The sequence below is a fragment of the Sapajus apella genome, unplaced genomic scaffold, assembly GCF_009761245.1.
Source record: "Sapajus apella isolate SASKATOON/1434 unplaced genomic scaffold, GSC_monkey_1.0 scaffold20, whole genome shotgun sequence".
In the NCBI taxonomy this organism is placed as follows: Eukaryota; Metazoa; Chordata; class Mammalia; order Primates; family Cebidae; genus Sapajus; species Sapajus apella.
Genome location: NW_022436960.1, coordinates 29,398,425 through 29,407,868, shown reverse-complemented (window position 1 = coordinate 29,407,868; position 9,444 = coordinate 29,398,425). Strand labels below are relative to the sequence as shown.

Below are 9,444 nucleotides of genomic sequence, written 5' to 3'. Positions count from 1 at the left end.
CTTCCTTCCCCCAGCCTTTTCTCCCATCCTTTCCCTTACCTGGAAGATCCTCCCTACTCCTCCCTGCCTAAATCTTCTGCCGGCTCAGATCCAGCGCAAATTCCCATGTCTCCATGACGACTTCTGCCCCCTTCCCTGAACTCCTACAGCACATCTGCTGTGTACCACACAATTCTCACTAAATTAAGCATATTGTCTTTGAAATGTTCTTGTGTGTCTGTCTTCTAAAACCCCTTGTAAACTCCTCGAGGACAAGGGCCATTTCTTCTGCTGCTGCTCCGTCTCCCACAGTGCAGATGGCCTAATAGACCCTCTGTATGGTCTTGCTGGCTGACTGACTGAAGGGTTCAGTTCAGCTCTTTTGCTCTTGCCAGCAAAGCAAAGAGTGCACAATAAAGTCCTTTCACTATGAAACAACAAATTCAAAGATAGAGGGGCTGAGAAAGTACTCGTACAGAATTATTCATTGTCTTGAATGTCTCATAGTAGCCAGATCCCAGAATCCTCAGGTTAGATGCAGAGGTAACTTTGATCCATGTGATAGTGCTTTTTAGATTAGTATTTCACTTAGAGCGAAAGTATAAAGTAATACACATTCCATGGGTTACATGAGTCAAGGAAAGGGAAGAGTCTCTGTTACAAAGTTAACTCGTATCCCCAAAGATTCCCCCACCACGTTTCACAGCAGCTAGGAATTCATAGGAGAAAATATTGCTTTTTATATTTATTTATTTATTTTGAGATAGAGTCTCGCTCTGTCGCCCAGGCTGGAGTGCACTGGTGGGATCTTGGCTCACTGCAACCTCCGCCTCCAGGGTTCAAGCAATTCTCCTGCCTCAGCCTCCTGAGTAGTTGGGATTACAGGTATCTGCCACCATGCCTGGCTAATTTTTGTATTTTTATTAGAAACAAGGTTTCACTATGTTGGCCAGGCTGGTCTTGAAATCCTGACCTCAGGTGATCCGGCTGCCTCGACCTCCCAAAATGTTGGGATTACAGGTGTGAGCCGCTGTGCCCAGGCTTGCTTTTTATATTTTTGACAATAACAGTGCCACGGGAAAAGAGGATGTGATTAGGGGAAGAAAAAAGGGGAGAGGCTCACGTGGTTTTTATTTTCATTAATGAAGGTCTCAAACATTTTAGGGTGTAAACAGCAATCAGTATTTAGAAAAGGAGGTTGGATTCACACTACTTGGAAATCTGGGTCCTTCCTCATCCATAGCAATTTTTGGGTATCATGTGCTCTTACAGAATTCCATCTTATGATGCAGATTCAGTTTGCAGCTGTTCTATGATGCCTGAGTATTTCAAATATTAAGTATGTTGAGGCTCATGAGAATTGCTAATTGGCCTTGTGAAACTGTGGAGTTGTTTCTGAGGGATAGAAATGCATTCCCACCCACCCACGCAGTACAAAGGGGGAAATGATTACACTGGCTTGGTTTTTTTGTCATAGTCCTTCATACTGCTCTGTGGGCTGCAGCTAAAGAACCTAATCTAGAACAAGACTAGACTTGTAGATTTAAAAAGTCACCTAAGCTGTTTCTTTCCTAGACAAATGGGATTCTAATTTGGGCTTCATTTTATTTTTGTTATTATTATTTTTTTGAGACAGAGTTGCGCTCTTGTTGCCCATGCTGGAGTGCAATGGCATAATCTTGGCTCACTGCAACCTCTGCCTCCTGGGTTCAAGCAATTCTCCTGCCTCAGCCTCCCAAATAGCTGGGATTACAGGCATGTGCCACCATGCCCAGCTAATTTTGTATTTTTAGTAGAGACAGGGTTTCTCCATGTTGGTGAGGCTGGTCTTGAACTCCCGACCTCATGTGATCCACCTGCCTCAGCCTCTCAAAGTGCTGGGATCACAGGCATGAGCCACTGGGCTCAGCTATTTTATTATTTTTTGAGACAGAGTCTCACTCTGTAATCCAGGCTGGAGGGCTGTGGCGTGATCTCAGCTCTCTTCCATCTCTACCTCCTGGGTTCAAGCAAGTCTCCTGTCTCAGCCTCCCTATTATCTGGGATTACAGATGTGTGCCACCACACTCAGCTACTTTTTTTTTTTTGAGACGGGGTTTTGCCATGTTAGCCAGGCTGGTCTCAAACTCCTGACCTCAAGTGATCCACCCACCTTTGCCTCCCAAAATGCTGGGATTACAGGCGTAAACCACCACGCCTGGCCATTTTTTTTTTTTTTTTTTTGGTATTTTTCGTAGTGACAAAGTTTAATCATGTTGGCCAGGCTGGTCTTGAATTCCTGACCTCACGTGATCAACCCACCTTGACCTCCCAAAGTGCTGGGATTACAGGAATAAGCCAGGGCACCTGACCCTAATTTGGGTTTCAGAGGGCAATTTATACCATTTGCAAAAGATGCTGGGTCCTTCAATATTACTGCTCTAGAAAGATTTGGAACTCTGATCCATATTTAGTACATGATCTTTCTGGCGTGTGGAAAAATATTCTCTGTCATCTAACGCATCTCATGTGATGTCAATTTTCTTTAACCTTCTGTGAAAATAGTGTGCATTAAGACATGAGGTCTACCGTTAAATAATTTTTCATTATAAACATAGTGACAACAAGATTGTACAGTGTCAATTAAAAAGACCCACTGTGACCAGGTCCACTGCTTCCTGAATCTTGAAGTAAGAGAAGTGTTCAGCTTAGAGATGAGTACCTTTCTTTCCAGAGGGAGAAGACATGATGGTAGAATCTTCTCTCTGAGTATTTACCCAGCTAAAGAGTTGGGTTGTTAGATCTAAATGGTCCCACAGCAATCCTTTTCTCCCGGGAGGTGTGTAGATCTTTGACAAGTGCTGAACGAACTCTGCTTCGTGTGGTTAGGCCTGGGACTAAACTTTGTAACCAGGGATTTGGTGCATGGGGCTTCACAGGCTGCAGAGAAATATGAAAACATGAGTGCATATGCCAAACATGTCTTATGTGAGAGACAGAGCCAAAGTAAAGGCTTCTTTGGCCATAGTGTGTCTCTCTTAACTACTATACTAAATAAGAAAATAGAACCTAGAAGTTCAAGACCTGCCTCCCTTGACCTTGATCAGAAGCCCGATGTAGAAAATAGCCCTGCATTGCCCACCGAAAAACGTTTGGTCATATGTGTGGTGATCTTTGTGGTTAGCAACGATGGGACACTCTTCTTGTAGCCGCGAGTAAAGACCTTTAGTCCTGGGAGGTGCTGAGGAAAGGGATTCACTCAGAGTGAAGAGCCCACTGCTCTATTTCAATCCCATAAACCAATGTAGCTTTGGCCAGGGTTGAGCTTGCACCTAGGTTAAAGCATCTCCAGGAATCTAAGTAGTTCTAATATTAATCCAGGTGTCTCCATCACTCGATGGAATAATAAGAGGGATATCCTCCTCACCCCCAAATGAATTATCAGCCTGGGGCAAAAGTATTAATGGGGTTATTAAAATAGCCTGAAAGAATAAATAAGACCTAGTATTTGCTAGCACAACAGGATGCCTATAGTTAAAAATAATTTTTTTCCGTCTGAAAAAAAAATATTTCTTTTTTTTTTTTTTTTTTTTTTAAGACTGAGTCTCTCTGTCTCCCAGGTTGGAGTGCAGTGGCATGATCTTTTCTTTTTTCTTTTTTTTTTTAAGACTGAGTCTCTCTCTGTCACCTGGGCTAGAGTACAGTGGTGCAATCTCAGCTCACTGCAACCTCCGCCTCCCAGATTCAAGTGATCCTCCTGCCTCAGCCTCCCGAGTAGCTGGGATAACAGGCGCACACCACCATGTCCAGCCAATATTTGTATTTTTAGTAGAGACAGATTTTCACCAAGTTGGCCAGGATGGTCTGGATCTCTTGACCTCGTGATCTGCCTGCCTTGGCCTCCCAAAGTGCTGGGATTACAGGCATGAGCCACTGCGCCCGGCCCCCTGATGTGATTATTATGCATCACATGCCTGTATCAAAATATCTCATGGACTCTGTAAATATATACACCTACTGTGTACCCACAAAAGTTAAAAATACAAAAATATATGCATATAATTGAAATCCCATTTATCGTATGCCTAAATATTTAAATGTTAAAAATCAAGCCAGGCCGGGCGCGGTGGCTCAAGCCTGTAATCCCAGCACTTTGGGAGGCCGAGGCGGGTGGATCACGAGGTCAAGAGATCGAGACCATCCTGGTCAACATGGTGAAACCCTGTCTCTACTAAAAATACAAAAAATTAGCTGGGCATGGTGGTGCGTGCCTGTAATCCCAGCTACTCAGGAGGTTGAGGCAGGAGAATTGCCTGAACCCAGGAGGCGGAGGTTGCAGTGAGCCGAGATCGCGCCATTGCACTCCAGCCTGGGTAACATGAGTGAAACTCCGTCTCAAAAAAAAAAAAAAAAAAAAAAATCAAGCCAACAAACTATTGCGTAAAATACATTCTATCACCTACCTTGACAAGGAGAACAGGTCTGAATCTGGAGTTTTCAGATTCTTTGGAGCTCCTTACCAGAATGTATATAGGAAAGCTGACCCACAGCTCACCCAATCTCTTTCCATTACCAGCTATATTCCACACTCTGAGGACTTCACAGTTACATACATGGACACGCCAGGCTGCATGTCTAAGCTCTGTTCACATATCTTGCCAACAGCTACCTGTTGTCCACTCCTTCAGTTTAAGGGTACACATACTAGCAATGCTGCCCACACTTGAGGAGACAGATCAGGCCATCCCAGCCTAAAAATGATCAGGAAATTTCTGAGTTTTGAGTGCCCAGAATATGTAGTCTATAAGGCAGCTGTAGACTCTCATACAGCATGCCCATTTGGCCTCATGAAATTCTTGCCTTTTGTGGGGTGATGTGGCCAGAAGTAAGAGCTGAGCCCTCTAAATCTGAGGCACCAGGGTGGAGGCTCCTTCTGCTTCAGGGTGTTACTGCTTAGGTCATTGCCAGCTTTTCTGATATAAGGTTGCCTTCCAGGAAATCTGCTGCCCACAGTCCTCACTAAACTGGTTATGTGATATGAAAATACAGGGCCGTAGGTTAATAAGAGCATGTTTTATGCTGCCCAACACTGAAGTATGTTACTAACAGAAGAAAAACAAAGTTCGAAATGTATAGGGGCCAAAGCTGGCTTATAGATAATTCTTCTACTTATCACATGTACAAAAATTATAAAATAAGAATTTTGGGATTTTTTTGAGATGAAATCTTGCTCTTGCCAACCAGGCTGGAGTGTAATGGTGCAATGTCTGCTCACTGCAACCTCCGCCTCCCAGGTTCAAGCGATTCTCCTGCCGCAGCCTCCTATGTGCTGGGATTACAGGCTTGCGCTCTTACACCCAGCTAATTTTTGTGTTTTTAGTGGAGATGGGGTTTCACTAAGTTGGTCAGGCTGGGGTCTCAAACTCTCAAGCAAGCAAACTGTTGGGATTACAGGTATGAGCCACCATGCCTGGCCAGGATTTCATTTTTATTGGTCTACTTAAAAAGTTGTCTTCCCTCACTCCCCTACAAAAAAAGAATAAAAATAGAAAAGAAAAAAACACCAGACCAGAAACAAAGTGGTCTCCTAATAATGCAGCATTACAAATGTATCATACCTTTTTTTTTTTTTGGATAGAAATTGAGTAAAATAGAATTTATCAGAATTTGTGTGTTTATGTGCTGGCTCATGCCTGTAATCCCAGCACTTTGGGAGGCCAAGGCGAGTGAATCACCTGCAATCAGAAGTTCAAGACCAGGCTGCCCAACATGGTGAAACCTCATCTCTACTAAAAGATGCACAAAAAATTAGCTGGGTACGGTGGTGTGCGCCTGTAATCCCAGCTACTCAGGAGACTGAGGCAGGAGAATCGCTTGAACTTGGGAGGCGGAGGTTGCAGTGAGCCGAAATCACACCAGTGCACTCCAGCCTGGGCGACAGAGTGAGACTCTGTCTCAAAAAAAAAAAAAAAAAAAAGAAAAAAAAGGATTAATCAATTATAATGGACCACCATATCATTTTAATTTTAATTTTGAAGATTTATTCTTATATTTGTTATATTTATTTGTTTAATATTTTATTATGTTTTTTGAATATTCTATCTAAAATAAAAAATTAAGCCATGATACAAAGTCTGACCTGTACATGAATGTTTGTAGAAGCTTTATTATAATCACCCAAAACCAGAAGCAACCAAGGTGTCTTTCCAGAAGTAAATGAACAAACGGTTACATCTATATAATGGAACAGTATTCAGAGGTGAAAAGAAATGAGCTATAAAGCCAGGAAAAGACATGCATGCATGAACCTCCTGAAATGTGTATTGCAGGTGGGCGTGGTGGTTCACGCCTATAATCCCAGCACTTTGGGAGGCCAAGGAGGGCGGATCACTTGAGGTCAGGAGTTGGAGACCAACCTGGCCAACATGGTGAAACCCTGTCTCTACTAAAAATACAAAAATAAGCCAGGGGTGGCGGTATATGCCTGTAATCCCAGCTACTTGGGAGGCTGAGGCACAAGAATCACTTGAACCAGGATGTTGCAGTGAGGCAAGATGGTGCCACTACACTGCAGCCTGAGTGACAAAGTGGGACTGTGTCTCAAAAGAAAAAAAAGTGTGTACTGCTATGTGAAAGAAGGCAGCCTGTAAAGGTTACATACTGTATAATTCCAATCATATCACATTGTGTAAAAGAAAAGTAGAGATAGTAAAAATTAAAAAAAATCAGTAGTTGTCCAGCTACTTGGGAGGCTGAGGTGGGAGGATCACCTGAGCAGGGGTGGGTTGAGGCTGCAGTGAGCCATGATCATGCCACTATACTCCAGTTTAGGCAACAGGAGGAGACCCTGTCTCAAAATAAAAACCAAAACCAAGAACAAACATAAACCAAAAAGAAAAAGAAAAAAGAAAAATCAGTGGTTGACAGGTATTTGTGGGGAGAAAAAGAGGGTTGAATGAGTAAACCAGTCCAGATGGGGTGGCTCACGCCTGTAATCCCAGCACTTTAGGAGGCTGAGGTGGGCAGATGGCTTAAGGCCAAGAGTTTGAGACCAGTCTGGCCAACATGGTGAAATCTGTCTCTACTAAAAATACAAAAATTGTCCGGGCACGGTGGCTCATGCCTATAATCTAAGCACTTTGGAAGGCCAAGGCAGGTGGATCACCTGAGGTCAGGAGTTCGAGACCAGCCTGACCTCCATGGTGAAACTCCATCTTTACTAAAAATACAAAAATTAGCTGGGCTTGGTGGCACATGCCTGTAATCCCAGCTACTCAGAAGGCTGAGGCAGGAGAATCGCTTGAACCTGGAGGTGGAGGTTGCAGTGAGCCAAGATCGAGCCATTGCACTCCAGCATGGGTGAATGAATGAAACTATGTCTCAAAAAAAAAAAAAAAAAAAAATTAGCCTGGCATGGTTGTGTGGGCCTGTAGTCCCAGCTACTCAGGAGGCTGAGGCAGGAGATTCACCTGAACCTGGGAGGCAGCGGCTGCAGTAAGCTGAGACTGCACCACTGCACTCTAACCTGGCTGACAGAGCCAGACTGTGAGACTCCATCCCCCCAAAAATAAAAGGGAAGCACAGGAGGCTTTTTAGGGTTTTGAAACTATTCTGTATATTCTGTATGATATATGTAGTTGGGATTACAGGCGCCAGACATGGTGTGCATGCCTGTAATCCCAGCTACTCGGGAGGCTGAGCCAGGAAAATCACTTGAACCCCGGAGGTGGAGATTGCAGTGAGATGAGATTGCACCACTGCACTCCAGCCTGGGCAACAGGGAGACTTGTCTCAAAAAAAAAAAAAAAAAAAAAAGGAAAGAAAGAAAAAGAAATTATACATAATATATAAGAGCAGCATTTTTTAAGCAAAAAATGGGACAATGTATTGTTCTATAATTTGATTTGTAAACATATTTTAGGCATCTTTCCTTGTCATCCTTTTAAATAACTGCTAATTGATAGATATCTGAATAATTTCCAGTTTTGAAATTATAAGCAACAAGCATCTGTGTATAAATATCTTTGTATACATGAGTGAATTTTTTTTTTTTTGAGACAAGGTTTGGCTCTATTGCCCAGGCTGGAGTGCAGCGGCACGCTCACTGTAACCTCTGCATCCCAGGCTCAAGCCATCCTCCCATCTCAGCCTCCGTAGTAGCTGGGACTACAGGTGTGTATCACCATGACTGGCTAATTTTTGTATTTAAAATTTTTTGGCTGGGAGGTGGAGGTTGCAGTAAGCCAAGATCACACCATTGCATTCCAGGCTGGGTGACAGAAGGAGACTCTATATATATAAAAAAAAAAAGTCCTGGTGCGGTGGCTCACGCCTGTAATCCCAGCACTTTGGGAGGCCAAGGTAGGCAGATCACGAGGTCAGGAGCTCGAGACCAGTCTGGCTGACACAGTGAAATCCTGTCTTAACTAAAAATACAAAAAATTAGCCAGGTGGCAGGTGCCTATAATCCCAGCTACTCAGGAGGCTGATGCAGGGGAATCTGGTAAACCCGGGAGGTGGAGGTTGCAGTGAGCTGAGAGGGGACGACCGCACTGCAGCCCGGGAGACAGTGCGAGACTGTCTCAAAAAAAAGAAAAAAAAAAGCCAGGCACAGTGGCTCACACCTGTAATCCCAGCACTTTGGGAAGCCAAGGTGGGTGGATCACCTGAGGTCCGGAGTTCGAGACCAGCCTGACCAGATGGAAAAACCCTGTCTCTACTAAAAATACAAAATTAGCCGGGCTTGGTGGCATATACCTGTAATCCCAGCTACTCGGGAGGCTGAGGGAAGAGAATCGCTTGAACCCTGAAAGGCGGAGGTTGCAGTGAGCTGAGATCGTGCCACTGGACTCCAGCCTGGGCAACAAGAGCAAAACTCCATCTCAAAACAGACCAAAAAAAAAAAAAAAATCACAAAAAATATTTTACTTTTTGACCCAACACTTTTATTTCTGGGAGTTAATCTTAAATGATTCAAATGAAGAGAAGGAATCTTTATGTACAAAGCAATTAGTTGCATGACAGTGACCATGTTCTCCACAATTACACACTCATGCCACCACATTGCCTGTTAAATTAGAGGCCCAGATTTAAGAAGTCGATTTAAGAGCCAGAGAAGTTATAGTTAATGAAACAAAACCCCAGAGGGGCAGGTAGGGCAGATATCAAGAATGCAAGTAGAGAACTTCATAACTTCTTTTTCAGAGAGGACCATGAATTTGAGAATTTGTACTGGAGAAAGGAGGGAGAGGAGTTAGGTGGAGGAACTCCTAGATAGGGCTTCAATCAGTGAATTCATCTGCAGAGCAGAGGTCTATACAGAACTCAAACTGCCTGAGGGCATTCCTTGGAAACAAGAATTCTGCACTTTTAGGTGGGAAGCTGCCGCGGAACATCCTTGTTCAGAAATGAGGACATCCAAGGAACACTGCAATATCCAGAGACTAGAAGGAAAGAACAGTCAAGTAGCCATTTCTCCTGGGGAAT

At 43.7% G+C, this 9,444-nt stretch overlaps 1 long non-coding RNA gene across 1 annotated transcript; it reads right to left on the bottom strand.

Moving 5' to 3' along the window:
• Positions 1 to 2,548: 2,548 nt before the first annotated feature.
• On the bottom strand, positions 2,549 to 5,191 carry LOC116558044. The gene is made up of 2 exons (XR_004271799.1): positions 4,422 to 5,191; positions 2,549 to 2,898 (listed from the first exon to the last, which is right to left on the bottom strand). It is a non-coding gene; the product is annotated as an uncharacterized LOC116558044 (long non-coding RNA).
• Between the last annotated feature and the right edge of the window lie 4,253 nt (positions 5,192 to 9,444).